This window comes from Canis lupus, chromosome 18 (genome assembly GCF_011100685.1).
Source record: "Canis lupus familiaris isolate Mischka breed German Shepherd chromosome 18, alternate assembly UU_Cfam_GSD_1.0, whole genome shotgun sequence".
NCBI classification, from domain to species: domain Eukaryota; kingdom Metazoa; phylum Chordata; class Mammalia; order Carnivora; family Canidae; genus Canis; species Canis lupus.
In genome coordinates this window covers 28,504,633-28,520,167 of record NC_049239.1, presented here as the reverse complement: position 1 = coordinate 28,520,167, position 15,535 = coordinate 28,504,633, and the positions used below count along the sequence as shown (strand labels likewise).

General features: G+C 40.0%; 1 protein-coding gene and 1 pseudogene across 6 annotated transcripts in view; one reads left to right on the top strand and one right to left on the bottom strand.

Moving 5' to 3' along the window:
* Positions 1 to 15,535, bottom strand: part of LRRC4C (leucine rich repeat containing 4C) — a 1,155,661-nt gene that overhangs the window by 708,622 nt on the left and 431,504 nt on the right. The gene's annotated exons all lie outside the window — the stretch shown is intronic.
* On the top strand, positions 10,695 to 11,199 carry LOC111090931 (annotated as a pseudogene).

Here is a 15,535-nt window from a genome sequence, read left to right as displayed (position 1 = left end):
GGCGGCCACGAGCATCCGTTCTCTCAAAGGCCTCGTACAGAATCCCACTGCCCGGCCGAGCCGAACCCCGGGGACCGGGGGAACTTGCTGCAGACCACGACAGCCGCGTTAAGGACGTGGAGCTTAGCACACTGGCTTCTAAGACTGTTTCCCGTGTAACTACCTGGTTCAGTTGTGTCACACAGGTGACCGACTCATCCTGGTTCACCCAGAACTTCCCAGGTTTATCACTAAAACCTCCACGTCCCTGGAACATCGGCCAAAGCCCTGAAGTCCCAGGCCAACCAAGACGGTTGGTCATCCTAGGTAAATCAAAAAAGAAGAGAAAAAAAAAAAAGACCAAAAAATCTATTTTATGTGCAATATTCAGTATTAAAATGCATCACCAATCAATAAACATAATCAGTTCTCTGTTATGCCAAATTTTAACACAATGGAAGCCTCCAACCTATTACTTTTTTTCGTTGAATTTAATTGTGTTTGAGCGTATGTATCAGACTTTATGATGAAATGACAACTGTCGTTCTGTGTCTAGATTTAAACATTTTTAAAAGGTATTTGCAGTTTGCAAGACTGTTACCCTGCACTTTATTATTTAATTCATTCTTGAGTCAATCTGTTCTCATAAAATTGTCAGTGAGCACAGCACTCTAGCAAAAGTGTGTCTCGTTCAAGCAAATGCTGAGAAGGTCTAAGCACATCTGCCCCGTGACGGCTCTTCTAACGGCTTCGGAGTCCGTTATGAGATGATGAGTAAATACACAGCAATATGCAGCGCTATCATCTTACAGACATTCAGGCTTTGTTTAAGTTTATGTGCTTTTTTTTGTGACTTCTATATTTAATAAGGAACAAAGGTAATGATGGTAATTATTTTTGCATTATTCACAAGGGCCAATGCCTAGTAAGTCAACAAAAAAGACGTGTAAAATAAATAAGAGTTGAAAGAAGGAAAGACGTAGAAGGAGGGGGCAGATTGACTTTCCCAGAGTTCTTACTACAAGTTGTTCTGGATTATAGTATTTATTTTAAAAGTACCTTAAAATCATATTGTAAAATCTTTTTAAAAGCATTATTACCAAACCTCTATAGGTGTTCAGGTTTCCTTTCTGACATATAGCCAAGATAAAATAAAAATAACGCCGATTTCAAATTTTACTCTCTATTAGAAGAACTATAAACTTGAATTTATAGGCATGTTTACTCCATAATTACTACTTTTATTATTTTTATTTTAGTTATTATTTTATTTTGTGGTTTCATATATGTAGACATATATGTGTATCATATATATATGATATAATATATTTACATATATGTATACATACACACGTACATACCCATATATATCCAAAGCATTGTCCAGGTAATGACATTGATCTGAACAAGTGGCATTTATTCTATAATTGCTACTTTTATTTTATTTTTATTATAAAAATATTTTATTTTTATAAAATATTTATAAATATTTTTTATAGTTTTATTTTATTTTTTTATAGTTTCATATATATAAACATAAGTATATGTGTATATGTGTGTGTGTATGTGTATATATATTTAACTGTTCTCCAGCTAAAGTGACATTGACCTGAACAAGGCATAAAATTAATTTTCTATAATTACAGTTTAATCCTTCTGGAACTATTCTTTGGGGAGGTCAGAGGATTATTTGGTGGCTTGATAACATAATTTGGCCTCTAGATGCATGAGATGGTTGATCGTTCCTTATCTGTCCCTGGGACTTAAGTTCCATATTTCCCTTTGCAATATCTGCCTGACAGGGCAGGTTCTAGCACAGAGGAAAGCTTAAGATGTTGGTCACCCAGGTCAGAGAATTTGCATATATTCACTGGGCTGAAGGCAGATCTCAGTTGCCTGCAAATTTGCTAAGATGGGGAGTGTCTCTCAGGTTAGATTCTGAAGCTTGGCTGTTTACCCAAGAGAAGCAGAGATTTTGGAAGAGGAAGAGACGGGGGTGTTTGCTGCTAGGTCTTAGAGGGTGCTGTTGTGATGAAAACCAGCTTCAGAGATTCAAAGGAAAAGCAGATAATAACCCTTTCCTCTGGGGCAGGTCCTCAGACAGCTTAGAGTATATGCATGTTCTTTGCCTGTGGCTTCCTATTTTTCTCCCTAAATCCAACTGAAGCTGTCACGTCTCAGATGCATCTGAAGCCTTGTGTCTTGGTCACACTGCAACTTTAGCACATGGTAGTGCTTGAGAAAAGTATGTTGGATAAATCTGCCTTTTCATGCGGCCATCCTCTACACCCAGATGGAAAAATGGAAAGGTTAAGATGAGCAGGAAATTTGGAAAAGGTTCAGCTGTATAAGTTATTACAAGTCTTCTTATCAGAAGAGCAGGTATTAAATTCATGAGACACTGAAAATTGAATTGCTGAGACAAGAGCTATTGTGACTAGAATAGCAAATGTCAGATCATGAATCTATTCACATGGCAAGGATCAAAAGATGATTAGCACAAGTGATGAGTTGTTCCACTTTGCTTGAAACATTAAGTCTCCATTTTGATAGGAGGAGGCAAAAAAGTGGGCTGCAAACAGTTCTTCCGCGGTATCTATCTGTGCTGTGTTCCAAACTTTTAGGTTTCGGAGTTTAGGAAATAAAGTGAAAGCAAACTTTTTTAATACCAATTCCATAATTTCTTCCTACCTATATCTTTCATGCCTTTTGAAAAATGCATGACTGGTCTATCAATAGGCATTACTATTCTCAAGACAGTTCTATATTAAACAAAAATATAAAGGAAGTCAATAGTGATTTCCAGGGTCCATCCGTACTAGTGTGGCTCTACAGGATCTACGGGAAGAGGAAGGACTTACAGCATAAAAGTTCATTTCACATTGATATCAGGATTTAGAAGCTGTGAAGAAGGGATCCCTGGGTGGTGCAGCGGTTTGGCGCCTGCCTTTGGCCCAGGGCATGATCCTGGAGACCCAGGATCGAATCCCACATCGGGCTCCTGGTGCATGGAGCCTGCTTCTCCCTCTGCCTGTGTCTCTGCCTCTCTCTCTCTCTCTCCCTCCGTGTGACTATCATGAATAAATAAATTTAAAAGGAAAACAAATTTAGAAGCTGTGAAAAGAATGAATATGAGAAAAAAAAATCCTATTTTATGAGTTTTTCTTCAAACATCAAATTCAAAAATCTGTAAGGATGTCTTCTAAACCACTGTTTATCTATCTGCCTATTTATTTACTTCATAAAATATTACAGGAAATATCTTTTAGGAAGATTCATACAAGATGTTGTGTGTCTACAGCAGAGGCTATCAAACTATAGCCCACATGCCAAATCCTGGCAGTTGCTTCTTTTTTGTCAATAGAGTTTTATTGGGACACAGCTGTGTCCTTTTGTTCACAAATTAGCTACAGCCAAGGTTAGCGGCTCCTAAAATATTTACTAACTGGCCTATGGTAGGTGGAGTAATGTCCCGTAGAAGAGTCTCAGAACCCATCACCTTATATTGTATAAGGTATTTCTGCAGATGTGATTAAGTGAACCATAACAAAGTGAACCATAACAAGATTCTCTTAGAAGAGAATCCAAGTCAAAGAGAGAAGATGCAACAGCAGATGCAGAAGCCATAAAGGAGAAAGGATGAGACACAGCTGGCCTCGAAGATAGAAGAAGAAATCATGAGTCGAGGAATGCAGGCAGCCTTGAGAAGCTAGAACATGGATTCTCCTAAGTGTCTTCAGAGTTTGGAAAGCAGGGCTGCTCACGGCTTGATTTTAGCCCAGTGAAACTGATTTTAAGATTTCTGACTTCTGGAATAATCAGATGACAGATGTGTTGCTTTAAACCACTACGTTTATGAGTTACAGCAACAGGAATCTAAAACAGGACCCTTTACTGAAACCGTGTGCTGACCCCTGACCCAAGATTTAGTGTATCCAGAATAATAATCTGCTGTAATAAACAAAAACCTTCAGCCAGGGCAAGGAATTCAAATTCTGATAAGGTCAATAAAGTCCCTTTTCTGTGTTTTCTTGGTCAAATAACTTACCCGACTAAATCTGTGTTAAAGCATTTAAGATACACCAGCCAGGCCAGCTAAGTGAAGGGACTTTAATCCTTCTGCAAATATATAGGGTGTTGCTCTGATCCTCAACAGATACAAAGCTCTATGTATGTTCCCATCTATCCCAACAGGAGACAACTCACTTGGCTAAATTCTAAAAAGTCACCATGAACTTTTGGGCAGGTTCATTTTGCCTCTAATTAATTAACTCATTGTTTCTGAGGTGGTAGCTGGAAATAGTCTCACAGCGCTGCAGGAATACTATGTGAGATAAACAGGCCAGGAAGAAGAAAATAACAGGCCTTATTAGCAAACTGAAGAGCAGAGTAAACCTATTAAGACTTAATTCTGAACTTAAACTATGCGGACTTATTCCAGGATAGAGAGGCCGATATGCTCAGTTGTGTGATAAGGAAGATGCACCTCGCCACTTTTTACAAATGCAAAAGATTAATAGGTCGGTTGCCCGGAATAATCACAGTGCTATTTTAGGCATCAAGGGAGGTTAATTTTCCAAGTCCACAATTATTATTCTGATTATCACCATTTTTAATTGATGTACAAAAATTCACCAAACGTTGTGCCATGTTCACACAGGTTTGATGGCCTTCCTTAATATACTTTCAGAATCGCTCAATGCCACCACAGTAAACATCTGTTAGGTCTTTCAATTTTACACTATTCTGGGTAGCGGCGTACAGGTACAGACCGAGTGTGTACAGAGCTCTGGTTGCGCACATGAACTTAATTTCTCAAATAAGTCTCATCGATGATACAAAACTCAAAATGGAATAGATTATTTCAGACACCAGTGTGCGTATTCTTGTGAGTCCCACAGAAATTAAACAACTTCCTAATGTCATATAGTGAGTAGGAGAGATGAGCTTTGAACTCCACTGATAAGTCCTCCCCTGCCTACCTCAAGATACAGCTTCAACATCATTGGAGACGATAGAAAATGAAAGGGTTTTTGCAAACTATAAATAATTATTTGTTTGTGGCATACTGCTAATATACAATTGGAAATACATTACTTAGAAAAGAATCCTCCTTCCGAAGAGTACAGCTCTGCTCGCAAAAAACATGCAGGGTTCCACGAAATACCATAGCTCAAAAACACTTTTTCATCATTAAGCAAACAATGGAGAAATATGGGGCATTCTGAGAGAGAACCACACACACAAATAGTATTTTTTTTTTTTTTTACACAAATTGTATCTTTAAGTGTTCGGTCATACTTAGGCATACGCAGGGGTGGCTTGTCTACCTGTAAGGAATGTGACAGGCAATGTTTTCTCAGTCTTATTATCACAAAATGCAGAAATGTCAATACTTGGGAAATCCTTAGAAATCAATGAAAAGGGGGAATGTCTGGGTTTGAATTTCAGTTCCTCTACTTATTAACTCTGTGGTTTTGACTCATTTCTTGACCTCTCTGGGCCTTAGGTTTCCCATCTGTCAACGAGAGTTACTACAAATACCTACCTCTATTCCTTAATGCATCTCAGCTCCTTCCTCATCTGTAAAATCAGCCTATGGTGGAATGTACCTCATAAGAAGACCATGAGGATAAAAAGCCACCACACAGGCAAGACGCTTAGGTTAGGGCCTGACGCACAGCAGAGAAGCTGGCATTTCTATGATTGCTCTAGACCAGACACCCCAGATGCTGTGCTGAGAAGCTGCAAGTGGTAGAAATGAATCACCACCATCACCACAAAAACACACAAACCAACGGCAACAAAAGAAAACAAAAACAAACCACTGACTTTGCCTTTGAAGAGCTAGTCTGTGCGTTTAGAGTCTGATAGAAGTATTTGTGAGAGGAGATGCCCTAGAGTAGGTGCATGGCAACGGGGATGTCATAGATTCATCCTTAACCAAAAGCAACACAGGACAATACTGCATTAAAGCACCTTATGTACACTTTACCCATATTAATGTTTTTGCAGTCATATATATGTTTTAAGAACTAGAGAATGAGAAAATCCTTGAAGTTTACAGACTGGCATTGAAGAAAGAGGAGGAGTTAGAGCTGGAGAAGTCCAAGTTGCCCCCCAACTCACCTGGGATTCTCTTATTGCCGGGGATGGGATGGAAAGCAGAGAAACTTTCCAGATGGGGCCCTACCATCGGTCAAACTCTTAAGGTCTGTCAGGGACAGAGGACTTGGGACCTGGTCTACGTTTGCCTCTGACACGGGTCTCTTCTTCACCGGTCACGGAGGAGACCTAAGCAAAGATGCTCTGGGGCTGGTGCTTTGCATACAAAACTGCTAGAGTTTAAGGGTCCTCAGTAAAATGACTGTAGTTTCTAGAGAAGTGTGTGCTTAAGAAAGTACTTTTCTTAAAGACCTTCTCCTCCAGGAAGTGTCCAAGGATAATTAAAATGGAAATGCCGAAGTAAAGGGAAGAAAAGACCCAAAAAGCTAACTAAGCCCTGCCTCTTCTCCACAGACATAAGTACACTTGTTTCTTATCTCTGTGTTTACTCTGCATTTGTTAAAATTCACTATTCAACCAGACGCTGCTTTCTTCGATTTGCCACAGCTGTGTTAGCTTCTCGGGGTCCGTGTCTCTCCCGCTACGCTGAAGGTGACCCTGAGGCCGTCGCCCAAGTTCTGCAAGCCTGGCACTAATGAAACTTAGTCTCTAGGTCCTGGCTGTGTGACTTTGGGTAAATTACTTTCACTTTCTCAGACTCTCCCCATATGCCTTTCGTGACCTCAAGGCAGCAGGCAGGCTGAGGGCTGTGAGTTGAGAAGTTTCCGTCTCCCTTGTTTCCTCAACACATTAAGCAGCGTGGCCTGATGTAGGGGAATTTACTTTCCGGGCTTCACCTCCCTCACTCGTTGAAACAATGATGGTCATATCCAACACCAAGTCTGTTGTGGGGGGAACAGGAAAGAAGTCACTGGGACACAGGATTTGGCACAGGAGGCCTTGTTACTGTTTTGCTTTGGTGGTGGCTTTATTTTCAGCATTCCTGGGCATCGATGAAACAGAGGAAAATCACTTGTAGCCCAGAATTTTACAGAGTGCATAATAAGCACAGAAATGTATTCAGTAGTTCATATGTGAACTGAGAAATCCTTTTCCATTGTCCCCAGTGCTGCCAGATTCCTGATCCTGCCCATACTCCACTCTGAATTTTCTTTCTGGTCAGGTTGCCACCCTCCAAAATGCACTCCAGTGACTCAATTGCTCTCCTGGCCACTGCCAGGCCCTGTAGGCACCCATCTGTTTTACTTACTGTGTGGATTATTGCTTAATCAATGGCTCTCTGGCCTACTGTCCATTCCCATATTTGAAACCGGATTGCAGTGGCTGCTCCGTAGTCATGCACCTTGATCCTGCCTTCCTTCTCTGAGCTACCTGTTGCCCATCCCGCCCTCCCTGAATGCACTTTGCATCCACCCTTCAGACTCGGCATCAGACCCTTGGACACTCTCATCACACAAGGCTTCTCCAGTGGAATTTCCCTCCAGGTTTTGTTGCCACCAATGTTTCCGTTGGTGACATTTTTCTCTTCTTTTTGCTTTCTTCCTCTTCTTTTCCCTTTCTTCAAACTTATTCGGTGCCTGACAGTGTGCTAAGTAACTTACACGCATAAACATATTGAACTCTCAAGTATACATTCATTTTATAGATAGAAAAATTGAATCCTGGTGGTTAAACAACTCCCAGAACGAGTATATTTTGGACTGTAGAATCTGACCTCAACCTTGTAATCAATACGTGTTGATTGAAAATGAATGAGAGTCGTAGTAGATTCATTCAGTCAACAATTTTGGAGGTCCTCCTCTGAGCAGATCGTCTCTCTGGGCAGATTCTTCAGGAGATGAATGTGAAAGTATTTTATAAACGTTAAATACGGGTCAAATAATGTATACAGCCTATAATATATACATTTACATCATATATGAATATATGCATGTGAGTACATTTACATAAGTGTGCGTATGTGTGCATATGTTTATATTTATATGTACATACATATGTTTACATTTTTGTTATCTGCTACAGAACAAAATTCTCTAAATTCAAGGTATCTCAGCCATTTCAAAGTCATAGAGAAGAGCCCAAATATGAGAACACTTACAGGTTGTCTGTCGACAGAGCTATAAGAAAATATGGCCTCATCATTTTTATAAACATAGACACAAGGGGGAGGAGACTTAGCGGCTTAATTTAACATGACTCAGAACCTGGTTATCATCTTCGGAAAGTGCTAGCACATCGGGTAGCCTCTGAACGTCCTTAATCATTACGTGTGGAGAGTTAATATGTCAGGTTGCGCGCTCTTGCTATATCTAGCCATGTATTATTGTAAATGCAAAGGTTAAACAAATCAGACAGAGATTTGATTTCTACTGTATGGTTGATGTCAAAACCGTATGAGCAAAAGTAATAAGATTTTCCCCATTCTCCCCAGCACTTTTCTACAGACACAATGCATTTACACACTTTACATAATCCTGAGAGATGCTCATAATACCTCCTAGTGCTCTGCATAGAAACCTAGAAATAAGAGGCTTATTTTTTTGACTCTCCCTTGGCTCTATAATTTTGCAGTGCCTTCCTGTGGATGGGGTGACCTGCCCACACTCTGACGAGGTTTGGCCAAGAAACTTGCTTTGATCTCTAGAATGAGACAGAAGCGACAGTCTGCCAGTTCCAAACTTATGCCTCAAGAGTTCCTCTGGCTCTGTGTCAGGAGAACATGCCTTGGTGAAGGTGGTAGAGAATGAGACAGGAAGGGCAGAGACCCAAGTTCCTGGATCCTCCAGTTGAAGCCAGCCTATACCAGCCAACATTCATCCAACCTTGAACATGTGAATGAGAGGGTCAGAGTCAGCATAACCTTCCAGCTGATCCCAAACCAATAGATGCTTGTTGTTATATGCTCACTGAGCTTTTGTGGGTGTCTGCTAAAAAAAGCAGGGCTCACTTAAGTTGATGAACTGCTTGGTAAGAGGACAAGAAGACAAGTTATTGTTTAGATGCAAGAAAGAAATTAAAAAAAAATTAACAGAGAAAGCAAAACAGTGCCTTGTCTAGAGATGTGAACTGTTTTCCTCGAAGCAACCCTAAGATGATCCAGGAGGATAGCCAAAGCTGCCTCCGGGACCTCAGCAGAAGGTCTAAGAATTCCCTGGAACAGGAAAGATGCAGAGAGGGGGGAAAGACATTGGAGTTAGCCAAAGGAAGGATCTGGAAAATGTAATATGGTCAAATGAGCCAAAATTACAGAAGGTTGGTTTATTTATTATTTTTAAAATACGTGTGAATTCTTCTACTGGGAAAAAGATCCAGAGTTTAGCATTACAGCTAGTGCCGGAGGAATTCAAGGGCTACTGGAGCAGAGATGAAAACTGGAACTAGAATTGTTTTAAATTTGGAAGACATTTGGAAATGACTCAATCCAACTGTTGGTTTTTAAAACCTTTTCTGCTTCACCTCCTTTCTTCAAGCAACTATTTAGGCGGCCTTCTCATACGCAATAGATAAGAGTCCCTACAGCTGAGTTCAGGATGGACTAGGGAGCATGGAACCCTACCCCCCTAACTCCCTCAGTGTTCTCTGAGTCACTGTTGGAGAATTTTCAGGGCCCGTCAAGGCCATGGAGGTCAACCAGCCCCAACAGGAGGCCTATAACTTGAACACCTGGTGAAGAGTTTTATTAATAACTGAGCTACTTTAGGGCAGCCCTGGTGGTGCAGCGGTTTAGCACAGCCTGCAGCCCGGGGTGTGATCCTGGGGACCTGGGATCGAGTCCCATGTTGGGCTCCCTGTGTGGACCCTGCTTCTCCCTCTGCCTGTGTCTCTGCCTCTCTCTCTCTCTGTGTCTCTATGAATAAATAAATAAAAAAATCTTAAAAAAATAACTGAGCTACTCTAAAGGATCTATTACTATTTCTGTACTTGTGAACATTATAGTGTTTTTTTTTTCATTATAGTGTTCGCATTTTTTCTGTTTCATCCAATATAGAATACATTGATATGCTGAGGGCTAATTTGGGTCTTTGGAGAAATATAGTTTCAAGAAATACTATCGACTTAATTATAAATTATAAATTTGACATGAATTCTTGTCTTTCAGGGGGACTTTTGCTTACAAACAATCATTCTACTTCTTGAATTTTATTTAGTTTAGTCTCCACCAGATGAAGATCTTCTTTGCCTTCTGGCTCCGAGTTCAGTACATTTCTCTTTCCAGCACAGTATTATGCTTCAGGAGCTGATGAATCTCAACGTTCGGTGACCACCGTTTATGACCATTAAATTGGTGCCTAATGCTTGCAGCATCAGGCTAACGTGAATGTTGGATTAATAAACATTAATAAAAAATAATAAATAATAAATTAATAAACTAATTTATTATTAATAAATAATAAATTAATAAAGCCAAGATAAATTACAATATAATCCCTAGGCTAGAACAATTACAAACTAGAATCTTTATCCTTTCACCATAAAGTTCAAATTCTTTGATATGTTAAGCATGGCCCTACAGTCCATAGATTCTGCTGTGTGTCCCATTACCTCACAACCTACAGCTTTGAAATCCTGTTCAAAGTCTTCATAGTTCATCAGAAATGCCATGCTGGACTGTGGAGTGTGGACCGCTGGGGTTGGTGAAGGATCTCAAGATGGCTGGGTGAAAACTTGCTCTAAAAGCCATTGACTGGGTAGATTTTGGGGAGATCATACCCCCAAACTGGAAGGCCATTGCCAACTCCCTGAAATCTTGGAATGAGATGCTTACCTCCAGGTTGTCTACTTTTCCTGAGAAACCACCAGCTATTGACTCTGCTTATTACAAGGCCAATGTGGCAAAGCCTTACTTGGTAGATGACTTTGACAAGAAGTTTAATGCCCTGAAGGTTCCTGTGCCAGAGGATAAATACACTGTCCAGGTTGGATGTTGAGGGAAAAGAAGATGTGAAAAGCTGTGCTGAGTTTTTGTCTCTCTCAAAGGCCAAGATAGAAGAATAAGAAAAAGAGCTGGAGAAGATGAAGAACATAATTCCATTTGATCGGATGACCATTGAGGACCTGAATGAAGACTTCCCAGAAACCAAATTAGACAAGAAGAAGTATCCCTATTGGCCTCACAAGCCAATCAAAAATGTATAAACTTGAGTTGGGGAGAAAGCCCTGGCCCTCATACTATAAACATTGGACATTAAAAATAATGATACAGAAGAAAAAAAAAAAAGAAGAAATGCCATGCTGCTTGATCTGTTACATCTTTGCAAATGCTGTTCCATTTCTATGGCTGCTCTCTTCACTAGTTGCCAACATGGTAAATTCTGCATCCTATAAAACCCAGCGCCAGCACTGCTTTACGTGATGGGGTAAAGTAACCCCACCTCTCTGTGACTTGTTTGCTGTGCACTTTGTTCTGGCATTGCACTGTATTATGACTGCATATACGCCCTGCCTCCATGACAATAGAAAACTCAACATGGCATCTCTTGTGTGGCAAGGATGCTTCACATATGTGAACTCACTTAATCTTCCAACTCGATGGAATGGAAGTATTCTTGTCATCTTCATTTTACAGATGTGGAGAGTGAGGCATAAAGAGGTTGCAGAGCTGGATGGGATTTGGATCCAGGCAGACAGATTCCAGAGGCTGCGTATACTATGCCTTTTGACCTTGCAAACTCCCTAAATGTCTTGGTGCTTCAGTACTTGCGGATTTGAACCAAAGATATTAGGGTATACACAGTCTCCACTACAGCTACTGAGAGGGACAGAGGTGTCTCATCTAGGAAGTTGCTGGTTTTCAAAGGGATTCTAAAAATGTGGGGACTGTAAAGCCCTCCATGAACTTGAATGGCATCAATCACTATGCATTCACTCAGAAAGAAGATCAGAGCCATCCAGCCAATTATATGCTCCTTGGCTCAGATCATATTTCTTCACGGATCTTTTATCACATGACATCCCATATGCATTTGTTTAATGAAAGTGATGCTATCACCTCTCACTTTGCTTTCCCACAGTTCTGCAACTAAAACAGATTGGGGAAAGAGACTTTTTTCTTTTCTTTTCTTTTCTTTTCTTTTTTTTTTTTTTTTTTTAACTCCAAGAGGTGAACTGACAATCAGCGTTATATCTGCTACTTTCCTAATTTACCTTGGCTATTGGAGGAATTGTCTTATCAGATTCCCCATTCTAATCACTCATAAAACAGCTATGGGGCCCTTGAATATTAACAAACAATGGTTCCAAAGAAAACAAGATCCTGGCTTGAGGGCATATTCAGTTATCTGACAGGTCAGCAAAGCATTCCTGTTGTGCACACCAGTCACAAAACGTCTGTAACCAGCATGATGCCATTGGTTATCAAAAACAGTCCACAATGAAAATAAGGTAGGGAGAAGCTTTAGGATGTGGAGAAAGGCACTAATTAAAACTAGTGATGCCAACTACAATGTTTCAAAATCCAGCTCATAGACAGCTCAACATCCAGTGAAATGTAATGGAGTGGCACAGATTTAGTGGAGTGTTGCTTATTTCTCCAATTATAAAATTTAGGGCATGATAAAATAGGAAGTAGAAAAGGATTCCAGGAAGGACTGGATGACTGTGGGGCAAATCATCCCCGTAGATGAGATCATTTTACCAAACCAGGAAGGCACTGATTACTGATTCAGATTCCCAAGTCTGGGATGTGCATATACCACTAGTTTGGTGTCAAATATCCACTACTGAACTTGGTTCCTTCCCAGTATATCTAGAGTGTCTGGCAAAAGACTTCTTTCCATTCTCTTTCTACCAAATATTTTCTACATGGTGTCCAAGTCATTGTCTAAGGGGACACAGTGACTACAACATATTCAGGACTGTACCAGTTCTTCCCTGGTCCATTAATTAGGGGCCAAGGAGGACGTGCCTCTGTGTATACATTGCCAAGCCAGTCTTCTATTAATGCTCTGTAGTTCTATTTGGACATCTCACAGGCCCCTTGCAACTTATCAAATCCCAAATGCAACTCAGTCATTGCTCTCCTGACAAACACATCTTTTTTTTTTTTTTTTTTTCCCATTCTAGGGCCTATTACTAACAATATGCTGATATTTCTATCTATTGGTCACGTCAGAAACCCAAGTGGATGCAGAGAGCATTCTGGAAAGACTGTGAGAAAGCATAAAATAGAATAAAGTTTGTACAGGAGAAAGGTGGAGAAGTAAAAGACAAACAATGAAATCTGTTATAAGGCATGGGAATGGGCACCTACTTCTTTCCTATCCCAGTGCCCACATTGCATCTATCACTAAGTTCAGCCTTTTCTATCTCTGAGACAGCTCTAAAATCTCTTCATTTCTCTCTCCCCATCTCCCTAGTCCAAGCTACTATCATTTTGTCCATTTACTACTGCATTGGTCTCCTCTCTGATATCCCAAATCCTCTTATCTTTCCATAATCCACAGGCTCACATTTATAATCCAAGCAATTTTTTTTTCAGCGTAAATCTTATATCATCCTCCAACTTAAAACTCTTCTAGGTTTTCCACTGTCCCAAAAATAAACATCTAAATTCCTAGCAAGGCTATGACAAGGCAGCCCAGAACAGGCTTTGATTCTTCATTGATCCTACCATCTGGTTCTTAATTGTGCATAGATTTTTGTACCCCAGGGGACATTTGCAAATGTTTGGAGTTAGTTTTATAGTAATGGTCATGAGTATGCACTGGTTTCTCGTTTACAGAACCTCTAGATACTGCAAAAAATTCTACATTACTAGGACAGCTTTCTCACAACAAAGAATTAGTTAGCCCGCAATGTCAAAGTGCTGAGACTGATAAACCCTGGTCTCACCTTATCTCATGCACCTCTTCCCTTTCACTCCCTTCATTTCAGCTATTCCCTGCTTCTTTCATTTCCATGAATTCACTGTATTTAACCACATCTTCAATTTTTCAGTATGGTATTCCTTCTTCCTGGAATAATCTGCACATTCTCCTCTCTAACCCCTAATGTTTGACTTGACTCACTCCCCCTCATTCTTAGTTCTCAGCTTAGTTACCTACGCAGGGGAGCCTTTCCTGAACCATCACACTAGATTGGATTCCTTTCCCATATATTCTCAGACACCCAGTATCTTCCCTCATAAATATACCGTTATTGTCAGCCTTTCCCGCAATACTATAAATTCCTTGAGGGTAGGACACGTCAGCCTCATTGACTTGAACTCCAGAACCTAATATTAATCTCTCAAAATATATCTAAAGTAATCACTTAATGAATAAGTACATGCATGCATGAATGAATCAATGAATTAGAATTCCAAGACTATACAATTTTGGCAAACCAGCTCTTGGCTTAAATTACAGTTGGCCTATGTGGAAGGCAACTGTTCTATAATTACCATTAGCATCATTCTTTTCCCAGTATAGACCACAGGCTAACTAATAACATTCGTGAACATTCGGTGGCTTCTATATTTTAGAAGTATGATTTCAAGTGTCCTTACTGTACATGGAAGTTTATAAAACCTAAATCCATCCTTACCACCGTTTAGTGACAGTAAAAGCCTCTGACAATCCATATCCAAGAATGTTGTGAAATCAATGAGAGATGAAAAGTTTCTCCCTTGCAATCATAATAAATGGTGGTGCCATTTTATGTTTCACCTAGAAAAACCAATGTCTTGCCTACATCCACATATAATTGGATTTTAAAATACCTATTCCTACCATCATCTCTTTATTTATTTTATTTTTTTATTTTTTTGGAAACATCTCTTTAAAACAACAGTGCTTTCTTGGACATGATGTTCTAGTCACATATATATTTACCTACTTCTTCTTTCTGGATAAAAGTAACACTTTCCCATTGCAAAGGAATCAATGAGTAATTTTATATGATTACTTTGGACAAAAAAAAATGTAATTCCCATAAGCCACTAGCTTCCACAAATTCCAGACAGAGCGAGTAGGTGGCATTTGAATATCTTGATCACAAAGGAAAGCCCCATTTGGTTGAAATGAAAGGAAAGTGGCTGACTACAGCTTTCATAGACATAAATTCAGCTCATGGAGCAATTCATTCAAGCTGCAGACAATAATACAATGATGTATTTTTGGGTATATACCATTGTGACTGGAACAATCTGCTTCCTTCGTAATTAATATTGGGTCTACAGATATTGAAATGGGAATGGCACCAGTTTCTTTCAACAAAAGGACATTTAATGGAACCACACAGGAAATGATGACTTGGCCAACTGTGAAGGAGAAACACTTCCTGGGCAGGAAGTGTGTGTTCCTGTCAAAGGGGCATCTGTACTCCTCTCTTGCTGCAGGGAGAAAGGACAACTTGTAGAGTAGATTAAAAGGGGGCTATAACAAATTCAGGCTAGAGCAGCTTCAGAGTCAGTCATATGGAGCAGAAGAGGAGGGAGATTCCCTAGCACAGACTGAACTGCACACTCTGTAGCCACTTCTGGGGTGTACACACCAAAACTCAGAATCCAGGC